This window comes from Leopardus geoffroyi, chromosome A1 (genome assembly GCF_018350155.1).
Source record: "Leopardus geoffroyi isolate Oge1 chromosome A1, O.geoffroyi_Oge1_pat1.0, whole genome shotgun sequence".
Lineage (NCBI taxonomy): Eukaryota > Metazoa > Chordata > Mammalia > Carnivora > Felidae > Leopardus > Leopardus geoffroyi.
The window spans coordinates 50,475,986-50,498,559 of record NC_059326.1 but is presented as its reverse complement, the minus strand read 5'-3'; the positions used below and the strand labels follow the sequence as shown (position 1 = coordinate 50,498,559).

The 22,574-nt window shown below is 38.2% G+C and overlaps 1 long non-coding RNA gene and 1 other non-coding gene across 2 annotated transcripts in view; one reads left to right on the top strand and one right to left on the bottom strand.

The window, feature by feature from the left end:
* The window catches only part of LOC123598795, a 314,546-nt gene that overhangs the window by 115,080 nt on the left and 176,892 nt on the right, over positions 1-22,574 (bottom strand). The window lies entirely within an intron of this gene.
* LOC123581588 lies at positions 18,177-18,283 on the top strand. Its single transcript, XR_006703842.1, has one exon. It is a non-coding gene; the product is annotated as a U6 spliceosomal RNA (small nuclear RNA).

Sequence of the window (22,574 nt, the reverse complement as noted above, 5' to 3'; positions counted from 1 at the left end):
CAAGTAAAGAACTATTCCTGCAATTCAAACTTAATCCAAAGAGTGGTTTTTGTGGACATGTGATGAGGGGTATAAGCCAGAGATATTGAGGTGGAAAAATAGGGAACGTTCCGGAAGTGTGGCACAAAGAAAGAAAATTAGCTCAGCAAGGAGGAATGGCCAAACCAGACAGATATGAAAAGTACAGGAAGAGAGGGCAAGTAAGAGGTTTGCACTTGGGTAATGTAGAAGGTGGGATGAGTGACACAGGATGTGGACAGAAGTAGTAGGCTGGAGGCAAAAACTGCCCATATAAAGGAGAAATGCCAAGAAGGCAGAAATGTTGTTACTGAATGAATATGCAATAGAAACCAGCCCAAAGCCAGTTTCACTTGGAATGACCCCTTAAACATGGTCTTTATCTGCCTGTTCTCCTGCCAGATGGTGAAACTGAAGGCTTCCAGTACTTCTAGGGGGTTGGGGGGGTGGGGTGGGGAGGTAAACTATGAACAATGGGAGTCTCTAGTGGATCCCTGTAGTGTGCGCAAATCTAATCAGCTTCTTAATATCAATGGCTGATGTAAAAACATGCTTTTATAAGCCTAGCTTGTTGACATCTGAAATATAAGTATTTGGGTGGCATTTAAAACTATTCCTCCCAAGAATAAAGCAAAGTATGATAACCTCAAATTTTTTATCCACACCATGAAACTCAATGCAGTCATTAAAAGGAAAGGATGAGAGGTAAACCATTTGACTTGGACTGATTTCCACAAAGAAATGGTGAGTGGAAAAACGAGATCAAGAAGTATGATTTGCATGAGGCTAGTTTTTGTGTCCAATAAACCAGTGCAAAACACCCTGTACAGGTATATTTGTACATATGCAAATTATGATTATATGAGCTTGCAGCAAATAGGGTCTACACATACTAGGTGCTCACAAGGATTAGTTTGAGTATTGGGTTACGTAGGTGGAAGGAAGACTGGGTGGTGGTGAAGTCAACATAAAAAGAACAAGAAAGACAAAGGACTACACTTGAAAAAGCTCATGCAAAAATTACACTTATGAATACATGAAATGTTTCGCATTAAATAAATGTAAGTGCACGTGGGATATAGTTATAGAGAAATTAGTTTTCATAAATGGGTAAAAACACAAAGAAATTTAGTAAGGGTGTATACTGAATTTCAAATAAGATGAAGGGGAACCAAAAATCTGGATTCACTTTCAATTTATTACCCCATTAGAGACTATTTCTGTTTCTTCTGGTGTTCAAAGTCAAGTCTTTGGAAACAGCTCCCTGAACACGTCAATTTTGTTTCACATATGAGCTATTCCTGGGATATCTCCTTTATACATCAGCTATGATGGGAAGAAAAATAGCTTTTTTTTTCAACTATCACTCTTTCAGAGTAGCTATTCTCTCTGTCTGGCTAGTTCAACTGTTATTTGCTTTCCTCCAGAAAAACTTTAGCTGTGGTCAGCTTATTACTTAACTGCAGATTTTTAAAGATTTCCTCCAAAACTGGATGCCACACTGATCTGTATTCTAAGCTATGCTTCTGAGATAGTGTAGAGCCTTCATTAATCTGTTTTTTTCCAGCAGTTATCAGGAAAGTAGTTAGAAGCATCAGCCTGCATTAATGAAGAATTCCCTTTGGTCCCTGCTGGCGTTGCCAATCTGGGGCTAATCACTGAGAGAGATGAGTGAAGCAGAGTTAGGACAGAAGAAATGACATGCACCTTAGCTAAGGCAAACACACAAACGTTGTGCTAGAGTTCCCGAGGTCCTCTGGGTTATGCCTTTGCGAGGGTGTTAGAATCCACTGTCCTCCATCATTGCATATTCCAATCCTTCTCATTCTCTAGGCTCATCTCAGTGGCTTTCCTCATGTCAAGCCCTCCCTGATTCCTCTCCAGCTAGATGGTATCTTTCATCTTCTATTCCCTTTGTATGTGTAACAGATCAATCTACACCTTTTTTCTGGCATGTATCACCTTCTACCTTATATCACCTTATATACCAATTAAGTAGCTTGTTGTCTCCACTTTTACTTAACTACTGAAAGACTGAGAGTCCCTTCCCAGCAATTATGTTATGCCACCAGCACGTTGCTAACATGATCAATATTTGCTGACTGAATCATCTCTCAGCTGAGAAAGACCCAGGGCCACCATCTTCAAGAAAATCATTAGGATTCCACAAACAGCTGGATGTACACCCACAACAATGTTCCCAATCCAGAGAGATTTCGATTGGAACTTTCCTCTTGATCTTTGGTCAATTCTACCCAGGCAGAGACAAGAGGAGGAAAAGCCCACTCCTTCTCATGGAACAGAAGAAGATTCTGTTCATGCTGTGTCTTTCCCAACCTGGCAGCATAATCAGTGTTGTGTTTTTACAATCTGTTGGTATTCTAAAAATGAGAACAATGACCTTTGTGTTAATTAGTTGAAACAAGAGCCTGCTGAGACTAGAAGAAAAAGACTTAATGGGACTTGAGATTATATATTCCAATCATAATTATGGAGGTAATAACTAATGTTAATGATGAGATCAAATAAACATGCATCCATACAAATGTGCGTTTAATCCCCTTCCTATGACTGAGATGCTCTCAGGACTACCTAGCAGTATAATACACACACTTAAGACTGCCCAAAAAGTCTAGAAATAAAAAAAAATATTTCATTGTCCTTTTTTAGATGAGCAAATAGACCATTGCTTTAAATTCAAAAGTACATCACCTAAAAGGGTGTTTAAAATTTGAAGGAAAACACATTGAGCATATTATTTGAAAATATAACTAACATATTTTAAAAATAAGCATAGGCAATGCTTCCCAAATTTTTGAAGACACTTTTTATCTGATAACAATAAGTGTTTCTGAAGAAGTAGTGAAAGGGTAGAGAAACTTAGATTATCTCTGCCTCTAGATTATCCCTGCTCCAATACCACACACACCTCTATCAGAGATACCTGGTATCTCTTGCATTGCTTTTCTTGAGCAAGGATGGCTCCCTCTATCAGGGTTCTTGAGCTGGGGTCCACTGAACCCATCTTCAGCCCATCCAGAGACCTCTGGGAATTGTAGGTGAGATTTTTCCATGACTGTACATGGGAATTTTTCTCAGGAATATAAAAAAAAGTTTAGGAAGCAACAAACTAGATGATAAATACTTATTTTGTATCCTGCTGTATAAAAAAGGGAAAATGATCAGGCAGCACACAAACAAAGCCTTCTAGAACAATATCCCTGGGAACAATCATAGAGACAAGAAGATGTAAGTATCTTCCACTTCCCACTGCATTCCAGAGCAGCAGAGAGGGGTGTCTGGGCTCTCGAGATCAGATACAGTCCATGTGTTGTTGGCTTTTAGCTGCATGATTAAGGAAGTACCAGTACTCCCCAGTAAAATCAGGGTTTGGGATCAAGCCTTATGGTCATAGCTGAGTGCCCTGGTAACTCCTTAGACTCCACTCTCCTCTGCTACTACATTCTTCATTTGTTGGGAGACAACTGATCCTTCTTCTAATGCGGTCAGGGACCTGGGGTCCTTGCCTTCTGGTTGCAGCTATAACAGAATCAGCTATAACAGTAAGGAAGGCTATAGCACAAAAAGGAAAAACTCTGGTTCCCTGTTTCTGACTCTAACATTTAATACCTGGCTGGGAATGAATAGGCTTTGGGGGAAAGCAGATTGTCCAAGAAATTACCTGACTTATTCTTCATCCCAGGTAAACATTGACTGCCCTCCATTATCATTTTGATGCTGTTAGGATCTAGGCATGTATCAATTTAAGAGAGAAGACCCAGGCTCTGCTCTTTCTACTCGCACAGTCACAGCCACTAATGTCATCACCAAGCAGCTGTGGATTATTTATTCATTTGTTTGGTTATGTTTGTTTGTTTATATCCTGACTTAGTTCATGAAGAATTTGTGATGCCCCAAGGGAGCTATTGTGATTAAGATCTCACTTCCTAGCATCTCTGTGTTCAGACAAAAAGAATGAGAAGGGCCGAGGAAGCAGGAGGTGTTTCTGGGGAACTATCATGGGGAGCAGAATCCCGCAGGACCTGCATGCATGGCTCTGGTGGTACTCTTGCAACTCTGCCCCCAACCTCTTGGATTTGCCCCTCACTTCATTCTCTGCTAACAGGCTAGTTGCAGGCACCCTTTTCAAAAAAAGTATAATTGATTAAGTATCTGGAGGAGGGTTAGAGATTAAGTCATTCTCATTTAGGCATTAATTAATTAGTTAAGTATCTCCCAACTTGCAGCTGGACTCAGATATGTGAGGAAAGAGAGGAGATTTTCAGGTATGGGGACTCTTGAGGGGAGGGCACACCTAAGGAGGGTGGGAAGATTAGAACATCAACTAGACACTGTTCATCTGGATATCTGTAGAGAGCATGGGAGCTGGGAACTAAATTAATACAGAATGGTGAAAAGTACAAAGATAAACCATGGGTATTTCATAGTATCAATGTGGGGCCAGTACTGCTCCATGGCATCTAAAGGAATCTTCCTTTTCCTTCTCCCTCTTCCTATCCATTTCTTCCTCTTCTCCCACATCTTCCTCTCCCTCCTCTTCTCCCTTCCCCACTCTCCTGAACCATTTGACCTCTGCTAGATCTCAGAAGAGAACTGTTGATACCATAATCGTTCTACATGATTGATTAAATAAAATCATTAGTGTGTTGGCAATGAAAGGAGGAACCAGAGAGCATCAACTCCTTTAAGTAGCAAATAAGGAACATAAAAATTCCAAGATGGGAAGTCACCTCATTAATCCAAGGTCATTCTGGAACTAGAATCCAGGATTCCTGACTCCCAACTAAATGGGGTGGTTTTTTTGTTTGTTGTTTTTGGTTTTGTTTTTTTGTTTTGCTCCATAATAGAATTTCCTAGGCAAACCAAGAACCCTATACCACATAAAATACTATTTTACTCATGAGACAGACTATTTAACTGCCTGTTTTGCGTCACCTTTGTGCTTAAAGCTGGAAATTAAGATGGACATGACTTTAATTTTAAAAGTACTTTCTAGTGCTTTGTTCATTACTCTTAAAATTATGGAATTGGCTGTAATTTTTCCATTTTACAGCTGTGGAAACAAAAGGAGGTCAAAGACATTTTGCGGATGACCCAGAATACAATTTCAGTTTGGATGACCTGCATTTATTTTTCTATTTGAGTTTGCCTGTTCTTCATTCTACTTAAATTTCAGGATGAACCAATCTCACCTGTGAAAATGAAAATTCTAGAGGGAGAGACAGGAATACAAAATAGAAAGCCTACTGTTAATTTCAGGAAATCATACAATTTGACTTAATTATCCAATCTTTCCTTTTTATAAGAGCTCTATGGCCAAAACAGTGGCTGTACATAAAATAACTAAGGATAGACTCAGATAAATAGATATGTAACAGGTGTTTCATAGGCCACAACAGCCCTGGGTGTATAAACCATAATAGCTAACATTCGTAATAGTCAAAAGACAGTTCATCCTCATTTGCATCCTCATCCTCATTTGCATTACATTCTACCAGCAACTAAAACTTCTCCCAAATATTTCCAATAAGAGGATGCTGGCTTGGTTGAGTAGGGATAGCTAGGGTTTTACAAATCTTCCGGTTCATATGTGTGCTAACCCCATTTGTTCTTGTCTGCTCAGCTCTTCGTAGTAACGCTGCTGGTGGCCACATTCACAGCCATGTGGCAGCTGGAGCCAAGGCTTCCAGTCTGTAGTGAGAGGACCACGTATCTACGGTACTTTGAGAGCCTAACACCCTCCATTGCCACAGTCTACGGGATAGAAATTAGGGCCTCTGTTTCCAAACTGGGCTTAGAGAGTTTAATAACTCAGCCAACGTCACACAGCTAGTACCACGGAAGGGTTTGAAACCAGCTGCAGTGACTCCAGAGCCTGCATCCTAACTTCACACTAAACGTTTTTGGTTTATGAGGCAATTGGATATCAGCTGCTGTCTGGAGCCAGTCTTCGTCTAGCAAACTGGCTCTCTGGAGAAGGGCTGCTGGTGCTAGGAAGTTAGGAGAGCTCTGGATACCTGTGAGCCTTGCCAGCCTCACAAAGTTTTCTGACCGAGTGAAGCACTAGTGAAGAGAATCACCCTTTGCAGAAGAAGAGTCAGACAAAGAAAATCTCCTTAATTCACAAGTTGGGGGCAAGAAGAGATGATCCGGCCCCAGTTTTATTGATTTGGCAGGATAATGATGCTTGATTTCAGTAAAAACATCTTCATTTTAACGGAAAAGAAAGATGTGAAAGATCTCTAACCACGCAAAAGATTTCAGTGCAATTTGGGCATGGTGCTGCACCAAATATAGCACCAGAAGAACATGATAGATTACTGTTGTCCCCCTATCCCAGAGGCCACCAGCTTAAGCAGGTAGAAAAGTCCCGCCAGACTTCCTGTGGGAAGCCCCAACTCTAATTCCTCAGCCAGAAGATCCGACAACCTGGCAAGCTATTCACGGTCCGTCTCTGGGGGCAGTAGGACCTTTGCCAGACTCAGGAAGCATACTCCGAGTGCTGTGTCAGTAAGGGGATGCAGGAGCTAGAAGTATTCCCTCACCTCTACCCCACACCCAAACACCTGTGAAAGTGCATGTCGGGGGCGGGGGGATCCTGAAGGCTGAGACAGGAAGCTTGGAGCATTCATTTCAGGACGTAAGACTGATTCTTTAAGACATGCCAGATACATGCGTGGATGTGATATACAACTGTCCCTATCCAAAAATCAAGGAGGCAAATGTTCAAAATTTCTGACTTTTTCACAACCTGGCTGCCATGTGGCGTCTCATCTCTTTATTGGGAAGCGAGACGACCATAAAAACAAATTCTTAGGTTGTAGTTTCACCTTATAGATTACATTTCCAAGAATGACTTTAGGTTCCCTTTAGAACATTAATGACACTTTCCACATACCAGCTGCTATTCCACTTTGCTTCAGCATTATTTTAATTTATCATCATCATTCCTTTTGCCCCAACTCACTTCCTTCGCACGTGTGCCAGGAATCTCATTCCTGCCCAACTGTCACTGGCCTAGGCTTTTGGTTGCATCCTGACAGCAGGTTTCCCCTGAAGTGTGGGTATAAAGTCTCTATAGATAAAAAGAAGAGGAGGCTGAGGCAAAGGACAGAAAGGGATTGTAGTTACTGGCTCCTGGCTCTGCCTGAAAGAAAGAATGTCAGCGATTTGCAACAGGAAGGCCAGGTGGGTGGAAACATGAAACCAGTGATTATCTGATGCTGATGAGAAGGCCAGCACTTCTGATAGAGCTGAAGGCCCTCGGTGGGTGAGTGCCCTAAGCAGCCTGGCAGATGACAGAAGAACACAGACAAAGAATTCTAGCCCTCCCTGAAGGAACTGTTCCTGTTATAAACTTCCATTGTTTTTTCAGCTCACTTCATTAATAAGTACTAATCACACTGAAATATCTCAATGGAAATACTGTTTTGACACTGAACTACAAAAAGACTCGATGAAATCTGCCTCTTAAGTAAGGGAAACAGAAGTCGTCTTGGTCATTCACTGTCCAATTAGATTAAAATAAAGCTTTGAGAGACACCGAACTGTGTTACCATAGTGTAGTGTAGTTACATGAATTTGGGTTTTGGAGTCAGGCTGACCTGGGTATAAATGATTGTGTGACCTTGGACAGGTAATTTAACCTCTATTTGCCTCAGTTTCCTCATCTGTAAAATGGGACCATAGTACTACTATGTCATGGAATAGTTAAGAAAATTAAATTAGATAAGATTAGTAATATACTTAGCAACATGCACGGTACCTTGCAGAAAACTATAAATGCCTACTTGTCTCTCTGTCTTTTGAAGGCTAAAGGTTTTGAAACCTATTGTTTCGATGTACATAGCATGTTCCCTAAGTTACTTACAGAGCTTCAAATGTGACCAAGAACCTTGTAAAATTAGAAACTTGGGAACACAGAGGGAAAAAAGAGTAGAAGTAGCTGCAGTGTCATGGGAAGAGCCATGGACCAGAGTCTGAAGTCCTGAATGACAATCCTGGCTTTGCTCCTTACCAGCTATGGGATTATGGGCACATTGCTTAATGTCTTAAAGCCTCAGGTTTCTTATCTACATCAAGGAGATAATAGTATCTCCTTTGCAGATATCTTTCCTATGCACAGACACTGGGCTTATGATTGGGTTTCCCACAATATGAACATGACACATTCAATGCCCTCAAAAGAGCTTGCAACCTAGTGGAAGAATCAGACACTTGTTTTTTTAACAAAAGCACACTCACTGATCCCCTTTTGGACTCCTTCTCAGAAATAGTAGAATATGGTAGGCACAGATTTATGCCAGATAACTTTCAGTCCAGGCTTTTCTACTTCCTAGCTGTGTGAACTCAGACAAGTTATTTCACCTAACTTTGGAAATGAGGAAAATAATAGAACTGTTGTAAAGATTAAACAAGATAATGTATGTGGCTCAGTCGGTTAGGCCTCCAACTCTTGCTTTTGGCTCAGGTCATGATCTCAAGGTTTGTGACGTCAAGCCCCATGTCGGGCTCTGCACTGACATCGTGCAGGCTTCTTAGGATACACACTCTCTCTATATATATATATATCTCCCTCTCTGCCCCTCTCCTGATTGCACACACACTCTCTCTCTCAAAAATAAGTAAACTTTAAATAATAAAAAAAAAAAACCCAAGATACTGTATGGAAATGTGAGGAACCCTGTAAATATTCAATAAGATGTTAGTGTTTTTAGTGGCCCTCGGTATCCCCTGTACATGGGATCAAAGGTTTGAGGGGCCCTCTTGTGAATCCTATGTGTCCCCTCACACCAATGATCCATGTGAAAATGTTTCCTGGTCTCTGCTCTGAGATATGCAATTGTTTTGATACTGTTAGTTATGGCTACAATTTCAAAAGTCCAGACTCTAACATCTGAACTTTATTTCTTGAAGAAGAAAAAAACATGATAGAACTTAGTTTTTCCCCATTTTTTTCATAGAAATTCCATCTTGCATAATTTAACTTGCCACTTTTTATTTTTAAGACGACTTCTACTTTCTGTGACACAGTTTCTATAAATTATGGAGAAAAGCACAAACTTTGCATGTTACCAGGAAATTATGAGATGACAACGAGCCTCAGAGAGAATCATCACGCAGAGAATCAATTATGGAAGGAAAATGTTCAGGCTCTCATTCTCAAGGTTCTTGAACAGAAACCCTCTTCCAAAGTAAGAGGAATTATTTTCCCAAATGATAGTTTCAGTCCCTGAATCCTACTCTAACCTAAACCCCAGCTGTGTTCATTTTACTTCATTTTCCCTCAAAGTGGAGATCAATAAGGATGAAATACTGTGCATATGTAGCACCTTGTTTCGAAAGAGTCCAACAGGCTTTAAGCATATTATGCCATTAATCTTCCCAGCGGTCTGAGAGAAGGAAGTGACAAGTGTAATGTCCCTGTGCTTGCAAATGAAGAAACCAAGGAATGACAAAGGGGACTGAATGTCCAAGAACACAGTGGAATCGGTGGCAAAGCTGGAAGAAAGAAATTGGGTATTGGGAATTGTGATTATTTTAAGGGCATAAGAATACACATAAATTAAATAATAAGATAAAACCCAGCTGCTGATTGCTGAGTGTGTTTAAACCAAAGTAGGGAACATGTGGGCCTTCCAATATGCACAATAGACCTAATGCTCCCAAGGTGCCTAGGATGATGCTAACAGATGCCCTGTTGAGTTTCCTCTCCCTTTGGGTCCCACAATTGCAGTCATTTCTCACACCACGAGAAATCGTCTGACTGGAATTGGCTACAGATTTCCAACCCTAACTTCAGAGTTTTATTTCTTTCATGTTTGTCTCCTCTCATACTCCAAGTCAAATTATCCACCTATTTTCTTTCCTCTCCAAAGTCTACCTATATAAGGGTTGATTAAATTCCTGTCATTTTTCTTGTTTTAAAAAAGTAAATGGCCTAGAGACCATATTTTCTCAATACAGGCATTGGTGAAATGGAATTTAAATACAGTATAAAGTCTTCTAAAGCTATTCATCAAATGAGGGTAGTTTTTTTTTAATACACTTGAATCATATTTATGGCTGAGAATATTGTTATAACAGCTGTTAGGAAAGCAGGAGTTCAAATTTTTGTAAGTCATCAGCCAATTAAGAATGTCAAAGTATCTCTTAAACACTTTAAGGTTAGTCGATGAGCAAGTTACTTTGATATCAAAATCACGTCTCTTAGGGCGCTTGGGTGCTCAGTCAGTTAAGCATCTGACTTTGGTTCAGGTCATGATATCACCATTCATGAGTTCAAGCCCCACACTGGGCTCTGTGCTGACAGCTCAGAGTCTGGAGCCTGCTTCAGATTCTGTGTCTCCCTCTCTATCTGCCTGTCCCCTGTTCATGCTCTCTCTCTCTCTCTCTCTCTCTCTCTCTCTCTCTCTCTCTCTCTCAAAAATAAATAAACATTAAAAAAATAAAAAATAATAATGATAAAAAACATCAAGTCCCTGAGAGAAGAGTGGGGTGACTTAGGAGTGAACACCAGAGGCAGCTGCTTACTTAGCATTTTTCCCTCTTCTCATCCTTCCACAGTCTTGTTTCCAGTTTAATAATTATAAATTTCAATTAATAACCTGGTTCAAAGCAAGCACTTCATAGCATTAATGGGGTTAAAGGAAGAACGTGAATTAGCGTATAAGAACTTTTCTAGGAGATCTCATCACCATCTGGGGTGAAGGAGTGAACTTTTGCTGAATACTGACTGTTGCCATACATGAATGAGCAGTTATGTCTCTACTGATTGGGGGGGGAGGGGCGGTATGCGTGTGTGTATAGCGTAGAGTGAATAGAAGAAATCAGTGACCTGTGCCTAGTTCAGATAGTTCTCATAAAATCTGTTATAGTAGTAGGAACAGGAAAGGAGTGTAAAGAACTACTATGAGCTAGTAGTGGTTATTACTAGAGTCCATGGGCATGAACCCTAGAGGCTAGCCAACTGTTGGAAAGATAGCTTGAATGTGAACTTCAAAAGAAGTATTGTGGTAGGTAGTTGTTTGTTCGTCATGCTAAAATAATGCCATCCAGGGAACAGCACTGGGGAGCAAAGAGTCTCCTTCCTGCTGCCTTTGAATTTAGACAAATAAAAGAAGGAGCAGTCTACTTTCTCTTGCCCATTAATGGAGTTTCTCTAGCTTGCATCTCTTTAGGAAAAGCTACCTTGGATGAAATGCTACTGTTTCACTTTCTACAAAGTGATTAGCATCTCCAATACCTACCTATAGTAACTGCTGCAGGTTTCAGGTGTCATGGGCCTATAGTTTCAGAAAGCTTCCACAAGGTAGAGGATTTACACTGTTTCCATGCATAAGATTTGTAAGCCAACTTCTGTATCTGCATAAAACATTAGGAAACACATATCCTTAAAAAAGAGCTTTATTGATAAAACATTGTTTGGGCTGAATTGCAGCCTCTCAAAAAAAGATATGTTGGAAGTCCTAACCTCCGGCACCTCTGTCAGGCAGTTAGTTAGGCAGAAGCGAGGAGATCCTGGCCATCCCCTGGGAGCCACCCTGGAAGGTTAACAGCCACACCTTGAGAGCCACCCGTAAGAGCCTAGCACAGGAAAAGCCTAGCACAGAACCGGCCCGAAAGCCACAGGGGACTTCTAAGAGCTAAGTATGCACACAAAGGGTCCAACTTGTCCTTAACTACCTTTAAGGTCACAACAACAGCTCATTAGACACTCATCAATATACAATACATAAATAACTACAATTATAACAGAATGCATCATGGGTAGGCACATGCGCAGAGGCCAAAATGTTATATAACAAAGAGCTGTCAATCAAAATGTCAATCAAACCCAAATTTACATATGCAATAAGCAGGCTCACAAGGATGCAGCTAGAGTTTTTCGGTGCCATTGCCACTCTTGCTCCGGCAGTGGTCCACTTTCACACTTGAAATGCACTATACTTATCTATTCAATAAACTCTATCTCCCCATTCTGGTCTTGGGTCTCCAGTTCTTTGGTGTATCTGGGACAAGAACCCAGTGACCTGGTAACACCTCAGAATATAAATGTATTTAAAAATAGAGTCATTACAGACAGAGATAATCAAGTTATAATGGGGTCATGAGGCTGGGCTCTAATCCAATATGACTGGTGTCCTTTTAAAAACGGGGCATTTGGACACAGAGACAAACATGAGTAAAGAAAGACAATATATGAAAAAACATAAGAAACACAGGGAGAACACTATGTGAGGTAAAAGTGGAGATAGGAATTACGTGTCTATGAGCCAAAGAATGTCAGTGATCCATCAGAAGCTGCAGGAGAGACACAGAAAAAACTTCCTCGTACAGTTCTCAGAGAGAATCAACCCGCCAGTTTTGAACCTCTAGCATTCAGAACAGTGAGACAATAAATTTCTGTAATTTTAAGCCACCCAGTTCTTGTTACTTTATTATGCAGCCCAAGGAAACCAATGTGCACATTATCTCATTTTATTTTATTTATTTTTAAAGATTTTGTTTTTAAATATTTTCTACATGCAGCGTGGGGCTCAAACTGACAACTCTGAGATCAAGAGTCATGCACTCCACTGACTGAGCCAGCCAGGCATCCCTAATATACCATTTTAATTACTAGTTTCTAATATATAAGAGAAAAGAACAAGACTTGGAGCAAATATTCCAAATAGCGTTTTTATTCCAAATAGAAGCAACTGCTTTTAGTCTCTCAGAGAAAACGTCTTTATGTTTGAGCAAATACCTTCATGTCCATAGGTGATATTCTTAGTTAAGACTCATCACCAAAGTTTTCTAGAAATCATAATCCCTCTCCAACTTGTATCTCAGTTTACACCATCATACATTAACTCCTTAATTAGGTTTATAGCCTATATGGATGAGTAATCCTGCTTGCCACAGACCCCAATGCAGCAAGTATGTCAATATCCAATTCAGACTAGAGTGGATTGATATCCTTATGTTTTAAATTTTCTATGGTTATTAAGGACAAACCTCAGTAAATCTTGCTTCATTTTAATCTGTGACTTCTTTTCGACATTAGTTATTCCCAGTTAGACTCCAATGGAAAGTCACTAATTATGACTCCAATCAAAACTGGAAGCATTTTTGCCACCTAGTAACCAAATGGAATTTCTACTGAAAGAAATGCTTAAACATGTGGTCTATTCTGAGAAAAAAAGGTACAGCTTTCACTCTATAACAGTTTACTCATTTTTGTCCTCTTGAGAGTAATGAGTATTACCAAAAGTGGTGTCTGAATGTTTCAAATCAGAAGATGAGAAAGCAAATTCTTCTTTTTGAATGGCCTAAATTTGATTGTAAGTCTCACTATTGTTTCTCTTCTGCAGGACTAGGAAGAGGAGAAAGTTATTTTGGTTTTAATTCACTCACAAGAGCATCTTTGTTGAGCCAACCAGAGCCAGTTACTGTTGTGTGGGTAGTGTCTGTGGCAGTTGAGTGAAACTGAAGACATTTGACACATCGTGAAGAAGTTTAATCTCTTGCCAACCACAAGTAACTAATTGCCAGAGAGAGTTTCTTCCACAAATTTGAGATTTCAGAGCACTCTCTTTGCAAGAAATCTTGGCTTCAGTGAAAGGACATCTGAGCCTATACTTTCTTTTCATTTTTCTATGGAGGTTGTCTCTGTCTTTGTCTCTACCTTTCATGTATATTTGATCACTCTTTCCATCTGTTAAAAAAGAATTTCTTTTTTCTTTAGAAATAGAATTCTTTAGAAATAGAATATTTCTTTAGAAATATTTCTTTAGAAATAGAAATATTTCTTTAGAAATAGAAATTCTATTTCTTTCTGGCATACACCGCCAAAAGTTTTGTTTTGTTTTGTTTTAGTTGACACACACTGTAACTTTAGTTTAGGTGTATGACTTAGTGATTTGACAAGTTTATCATTTTTTTATGCTCACCACAAGTATAGCTACCATCTGTCCCATTATATCATTATTATAATATCACAAACAGTCTTTCTTATGCTCTATTTTTTTTATTTTATTTGAATTCCAGTATAGTTAATATACAGTGCTGTATTAGTTTCAGGTATAAACTACAGTGATTCAACAATTCTATGTATTACTCAGTGTTCATCACGATAGTACACTTTTAATCCTTTTCACCTGTCTCCCCCCCACCTCCCATCTGGTAGTCATCAGTTTGTTCCCCATAGTGAAGAGCCTATTTTTTTCTGGTTTGTCTCTTTTTCTCTTTGTTCTTTTGGGTTTTTTTCCTTCAAATTTCACATACAAGTGAAATCATATAGTATTTGTTTTTCTTTGACTGACTTATTTCACTTAGCATTATGCCCTCTAGATCCCTCCATGTTGTTGCAAATGGCAATATTTCATTCTTTTTTTGTACCTGAATAATATTCCATTATATATAATGGAATTATTCATCTACTGATGGACACTTGGGCTGTTTCCATATCTGGGCTATTGTAAATAATGTTGCAATAAACATATGGGTACACATATCTTTTCCAATTACTGTTTTCATATTCTTTGGGTAAATACCCAGTAATAGAACTACTGGATCATATGGTAACTCTATTTTTAATTTACTGAGAAACCGGCATACTCTCTTCCACAGTAGCTCCACCAACAGTGCACAAGAGTTCCATTTTATCCACCTCCTCACAAACATTTTTTTTCTTGTGTTTTTTACTTTACATTCTGACAGGTGTGAGGTGACATCTCATTGTGGTTTTGATTTGCATTTCTCTGATGGTCAGTGATGTTGAGCATGTTTTTGTGTGTCTGTTTGCCATCTGTATGTCTTCTTTGGAGAAATATCTGTTCATGTCTTCTGCCCATTTCTTAATTGGATTGTTTATTTTTTGGGGTTGAGTTGCATTTTGGATACTATCCCTTATTGGATATGTCATTTGCAAATATCTTCTCCCGTTCAGTAAACTGTCCATTAGTTTTGTCGATTATTTCCTTTGCTGTGCAAAGGTTTTTTTTTGTTTTTTTTTTTTTTTTTAATTTTGATGTAGTCCCAATAGTTTATTTTTGCTTTTGTATCCCTTTCCTTAGGAGACATATCTAGAAAATTGTGGCTGAAATCAAAGAAATTACTGCTTGCAGTCTCTTTTAGAAAATTTTTGGTTTCAGTTCTCACATTTAGATCTTTAATCCATTCTGAGTTTATTTTTGTGTATATAGTAAAAAGTGTTCCAATTTTATTCTTTTGCAGGTAGCTGTCCAGTTTTCCCAACACAGTTTTGTTGAAAAGACTGCCTTTTCCCCATTGCATATTCTTGACTGTGTTGAAGATTAACTGACCATATAATCATGGGTTTACTTCTGAATTTTATATTCTTTTCTGTTAAACTATGTGTCTATTTTTTGTGCTAGTACCATAGTTTTGATTACTATAACTTTGTAGTATATCTTGAAATCTGGAATTATGATACCTCTAGTTTTGTTTTTCAGGGCTTTTGGGGTCTTTTGTGGTTCTGTACAGATTTTGGGATTATTCTAGTTTAGTGAAAAATGCTATTGGTAATTTGATGGGTATTGCACTAAATTTGTAGATTGCTTTAGGTAGTATGGACATTTTAACAATATTTGTCTTCCGTTCCATGAGCATAGAATATCTTTCAATTTGTGTCATCTTCAATTTCTTTCATCAATGTTTTATATTTTTTCAGAGTACAGTTATTTCACCTCCTTTGTTAAGTTTATTCCTAGGTATTTGATCAGCTTTGGTACAATTGCAATGGGGTTGTTTTCTTAATTTCTCTTTCTGTTACTTCGTTATTAGTGTATAGAAATGCAGCGGAGTTCTGTATATTGATTTTGTATCTTGCAATCTTACTGAAATCATTTATCAGTTTTACTTGTTTTTTGTAGAGTCTTTAGGGTTTTCCAAATACAGTATCATGTCATCTGTGAACAGTACAAGTTTTACTTCTTCCTTACCAGTTTGGATGCCTTTTATTCCTTTTTCTTTTCTGAATGCTGTGGCTAACTATTGCAGTACCATGTTGAATAAACCTGGTGAGAATGGACATCCTTGTGTTGTTCCTGACCTTAGGAGAAAAGTTCCCAGTTTTTCACCATCGAATATGATATTATCTGTGGGTGTTTTCATATATGGGCTTAATTTTGTTGAGGTATGTTCCCTCTAAACCTACCTTGCTAAGGATTTTTATCATGAGTGGATGTTGTACATCATCAAATGCTTCTCAGCATCTATTGAAATGATAAGATATTTATCCTTTCTCTTGTTGATGTGATGTGGCACCTTGATTGATTTGTGAATACTGAACCACTCTTGCAACCCAGCAATAAATCTCACTTGATCATGGTGATTGATTCTTTTTAAGTTTATTTATTTACTTTGAGAGAGAGAGAAAGAGAGAGTATGGGAAAGGAAAGAGATAGAGGGAGAGAGAGAGAGAGAGAGAGAGAGAGAGAGAGAGAGAGAGAATCCCAAGCAGGCTCCACACTGTCAGTGTAGGATGATTTTCTCCTGCATTTTGTTGATGTGGTGTATGACAATTGATTAGTGAATACTAATCCCTGGAATAATTGATTGATTGTGTATGACAATTGATGGTGTATGACAATTGATTAGTGAATACTAATCCCTGGAATAAATCTCAACTGATCATGGTGAATATTATTTTTAAAGTATTTTTGTATGTGGTTTGCTAATATTTCATTGAGAACTTTTGCATATAAGTTCATCAGGGATATTGACCTGTAGTTTTGTGTGTGTGTGTATGGCATGGGGGGGGGCGGTCTTTTTCTGGTTTTGGTAATGTTGTCATTTTAGAATGTTATCTGGAAGCTTTCCTTCCTCTTCTATGTTTTGGAATAGCTTGTGGAGAATAGGTATTAACTCTTCTTTAAATATCTGATAGAATTCACTTGTGAATCCATCTGATCCTGGACTTTTGGGGGTTTTTTTGTAGTTTTTTTGATTTTTGAATCAATTGTGTTACTTTTAATTGGTCTGTTCAGATTTTCTATTTCTTCCTGCTTCAGTTTTGAAAAATTTTATGTTTCAAATATTTGATCCATGCCTTCTAGGTTGTGCAGTTTGATGTCATATAGTCAAAATTCTCTACTTCACATCATTTTCTAGACATGCTAACTTGGTTCTAGCATAAGTGAAGTTCTCCAGAGAGAAGAACATGAATGATCAAATACTTAAAAGAGACTTGTCTACATTTAAACATGTTATTAAATCAAATCTGTAGGCTAAGAAAAATGACTAATAGTTCATTTGCAAGCTGAATTACTGCATTTGCATAATTTTTTAAACCCCAAAGTTTTTGTTCTTGATCTGACAAGATATGTGAATAACTGAAAACATAACATACAAATTCCTGTTTTACGTTTTCAGAAAAATATTGTTTCTCCAAGTGTTTCTAAAGTTTCCTAATCCACAAGGCACAACCTTAAGCAAATGCAGATCAATGTATCTGAGAGCTAGAGGAATTTATACAAACTAGGAAGTGGTAAGACGAGGCCCCAGCCAAAGTATGGTCTCAGGTAGCAATACAAGAATGAGGTGACTGCACATGTCAATCAATCCACTAAAATTAATTAGGCAATGCTATACACGTTTGCAGCATAAGACCTACAAAAGTGATGGTCATTATCCTAAAGGCTCTCATATCAACTTGATATTGAAGTGTTGACTTCTTTGTCCTAGGCTGGTCAAGCTTTTATGACCGTCAGACACTTGGGAGAAGAAAGGGTCTAATGTTTTTCTTTAAAGGAAGAGAAACATTTGAGGATTTACTAAGGTCTTACTAACAGGAGTTAGTGTAAAATTTAATACCCTGAGGTGGCCTGCACTTACTAAGTACGTTTCCAAGTGCCTAAATTCTCATGACAGAGAATATTCCATATATCCAACTGTACCGAATGACAGGGAAATACTCAGAAGACACATGAAAAATATTGCTAAAAACTTTTAATCCCTGGTCAGTTTAGAGATTTGAGAAGAAAGACATAGATGATAAATGTATCCTATGAGTCAAATGGTCTTGTATTCCAAACCTGGCTCCATCATTTATAAATGATATGACCTCAGGAAAAGTGTCCTTATTTCTTTTTGCACCTCAGTTCTGTCACCTATAAAAAGTGGAAAGTATTGTGCTCACTTCAGCAGCAGATATACTAAAATCGGAACAATCCAGGGAAGATTAGCAAGGTCCCTGCACAAGGATGACACACAAATTTATGAACCATTCCATATTTTTTTTTTAAGTGGCAAATGTACTACTGCATAAGGTATGATCTTTAAATGAGATAACACCTCTTTTAACACTACTTAATTTAGAATTAGGCTCACAGTAAGCATTTGATAAATGTTAACTCTTATGTACTAGCAAATAAATACATGTAATATATATTACTGTGCATATAATATATAGCATGCATATATATAGTGCATATGATTTAAATATATAATTCAGTTCTGTAAGTGAATAGGTACCCTTCAATTAATTTACAAAAGGCAGTTTGCCTGGACATGATGATCATCTACTCTAATCCAGCAAGTATATCTTTCTTTAGAAAAGTCAATCTATAGGGAATATAGTTAATAATAGTATAACTTTGTAAGGTGACAGGTGGTAACTATACTTTTTGTGGTGAGAATTTTGTAATATATATAAACGTCAAATCACTATGTTGAACACCTGAAACTAATACTGTATGTCAACTGTACTGTAATTTAATAAAATCAGGGGCACCTGGGTGGCTCAGTTGGTTGAGCATCCGACTTGATTGTGGCTCAGGTCACCATCTCACCAAACATGAGATGGAGCCCCACGTTGGGCTCTGTGTTGACAAGCATGAAGCCCACTTGGGATTTTCTCTCTCTCTCAATCTCTTTCTCTCTCTCTCTCTCTCTCTCTCTCTCTCTCCCTCCCTCCCTTGCCTGCTCAGCTCTCTATCAAAATAAATAAACTTTTGTGAAAAGTATCAATCTTATCATTATTTGTCAAAGAAATAGATAAAATCCTGTGCTTATTTGACTCAGAAAGAGCTAAGTTAGAACCCTGAATCAACCACTTAATATATAAGTGACTTTGGGTGTAATGTTTTTTCTCCCTGTGTCCACAGGGAAAATTAGGATAATAAAAGAGTATTTATCTCATATACATTTTTTAAGAGATAATATATACACGGTGCTTAACTCAGAGCTTGGCATTTATCTAAAACTCGCTATCAGTTACTATTACTGGTTGTTATTAGTTTAAAAAGGTCTGTGTGTACCAATTTATTAGGTTGGTGACATAAGTGTTTCTTTAGTTGCAGCTGTCTTAGCTGAGATCAACAGTCCATGTATATAAGTGGAATTGGTGGACTCTAGTCAACTAAAACACATTACCAATGTCTAGGGGCCAATAGGAAGAAAGTAAGTTATTTTCAAAATGTTCTGCTGCAATGACATATGTTTTATAAGTGAGACAAAAGGATACAGGTTGTTGTATAACACATGCCAGCATTCCCCACTTCCCTTTGTAGCAGAGTAACTAGTAAAACTCTTTCAAAAGCAATAATTATTGAGCAGGTACTTTGTAAGTATAGTGCTAATCACTGGAGACAAAAGACTAAGAAATAGATATCACCTGTTCCCTTATGGGGTTATAATCTAATAAGGACGGTAAGCACTTAAAAAGTATCTCACAACTAAATATATAATTATAAATTGTGTAGGTGCTCTAAAGAAGAAGTAAAATTTGTAGCTGGAGAGAGGGAAACAGAATCTGAAGCAAGCTCCAGGCTCTGAGCTGTCAGCACAGAGCCCAAGGCAGGGCTTGAACACATTATCCGTGAGATCATGACCTGAACTGAAGTCGGATGCTTAATGGACGAAGCCACCTAGGCCCCCCGGGAAAGGTATTTAAAATACAGTTTGGGGGCACCTGGGTGGCTCAGTCAGTTAAGCATCTGACTTTGGCTCAGGTCATGATCTCGGAGCTGGTGGGTTCGAGCCCCGCATCAGGCTCTGTGCTGACAGCTCAGAGCCTATGTCTCCTTCTCTCTCTGCCCCTCCCCCACTGATGCTCTCTCTGTCTCTCTCTCTCTCTCTCTCTCAAAAATAAATACACATTAAAAATATTCTAACAAGAAATAAATTACAGTTTGAAAGGCAAAGACAAAAAATAAATTTAAAATTTCTAATTACTAGGTAAAATGATTGTTACATGAAAAGAAAAACCATAAAGCAGAGAGTTTCCATGCAAACTCAGAATTCCTTCTAATCCTGTATTTCTGTGATTCCATGAACAGCAAGAGAATTTAAAAACAAAATTTTACTATAGTTGACACACAATGATGTTACATTATTTTCATAGTGATTCGACATCTCTACACGTTATGCTAGGATCACCACAAGTGTAGCTACCATCTGTCACCACACAATAATACTGCAATACCATTGACTATATTCTCTACACGGAAAGAGAATTTTAATTGGCAGTTAACTCTTTAGTAATTAGACTTGGATGATTATATCTGAATATTCAAAATCCCAGGCTAAAATTTCTATCTCAATTTTAAAGCCAAAGAAGTACACATGAACAGAAAGATATTATTGAAACTTCATGGGATGAGATTCATGATGTGCAACAGTGAAAGGGCACAGCTTATCAAAAAGAAACAGATGCAATAGAAAAAGGAAGGCACTCTGCACTGTATGGGGATTCAAAGTTGAGAGTAGACATATGGTAGGAAAAAATTTATGTGTCAAAAAGAAAACCAAATGTGAGAGTAACAAGAATCCTTGAAACTTATAGACCAGAGAGAGAATATAGATGACATTTTCCTTAAATAAATAAAATACTTGGAGAGTCAAGCTGTAGTAGTGATGAAGAAGAACTCCAATTATCCTTACAACTCTTAGAGGGCTTAACTCATCAACAGAGTATAAAATATGTTTTCTTGCCTTGATACCAATTTAGTTCTTCAGATGGGAAAAGAAGCAACTTGAGAATCTATTACTCTGAGTCTAATTTTGACCACCAGAGAAGTGATTTGTTATGTAATGTATTCCAAATTTTGGGAGAGGCCATTTTGCTCCAGGGATTTTAATAATGAAGGAATAAAAAGAATATTCACAACATATTCCTTGGAAGAGCACTAACTTTTGGATGTGAACCTTTCTGCCATGTAACTCATCACTCTTGGAAGGCTCTTAAAATAATAAAATGTCATCTAGGTCCACTACTATATTCTCATGATGAAGCTGTTTATTCATCCAGGTAAGATGTAGGTCTCACTGATCAGGTACTTTCCATTTAACTGAACTCTAAATGGGTGATGAGTGTGGAGAGCTTCAATTGTTGGCCTCTAAATACCTATGTTAGCCAAGACTTTACTGAAAACGATGGTTCTCAAACGTTAAGATATATTAGAATCAACTGGAAGACTTTTTAAAACACAGTGCTCTATGCTCCATCTCCAGAGTTTTTGTTTTAGAAGGTCTGAAAATTTGCATCGCTAACTAGTTCCCAGACACTGATGCTACCAGTCTTCTGACCACTTTGGGAACCTCCTATCTAAGAGAAGAAACAATATCATGTTGAAACGTCTGTAATCAAAACCTTCTCTTAAGGCAGGTGAAATCAGTGGCTCAATTCTCCTCTTTCTGCCAGAAAAGGAGCCACTCCCCAGTTTCTCAATCCTGTCTACACAATAGGAACCCTCCCTGGGAAGTTTTTAAAAAATATTTCTGTCCAGGCTTCCTCTACCTCTGGCTCTGATTAAATGAATCTGCACTTCCAACCCGATCATCCCACCCAGTTAAGTTTCCAGGTGATTCTATTCTGCAATCAGTGTTGAGAATCACTGACCTTCATGTTGAGAGGTCTTGAGCATTTAGCTCCTCAACCTGATCCTGTTGGCATCACCAGTTAACAACTGTCATCTAAGCAACTTACCCTCAAACCTTGAGTTAATTAGGCATCATGCATTAGTGAGGAGCTAAACACAAAAAGGGTTACCACCATCTAGAAACCTTAATTTTGAGTTGACGGGTCAAATACTAAACATTTTTACTACCGTGGGCAACAACAAACAAGCATGTCTTGAATAGTAACAGCATACTAGGGGAAAACAACCCTTCATGTTCATTCCGCAAGTAAAGAGGGAGCCCTGGTTCTCACACACAGGAACTTAAGTTGTTAGCTTCCTATCAGCATTTTCAGAGACGATAATCTTACCTATTGCCCTGGAAAATCCCTTTGCAAAAGTCAAGGCTGGGGGGAGGATAAAATTGTTGTAATGGACGGTACACAGTAGCTGCTCAAATGTGACTCACTTAAAGCCTGATAATTTTATGCAAGTGAAATTTTTAGAAATGTAAGCTCTTCTTTCAAATAACAATATTTCCCTTTGTTTTAAAATCAATGACTGTCAATTCTACCTATATTCTTTGTATCCAATACCTAATGCCTTTTTTTTTTACCTCTGAAACCAATAACTGAATTGCTGCACATGAAAAAGAATGGGAAGTGAATTTTAATTCTACATTGTTCATTT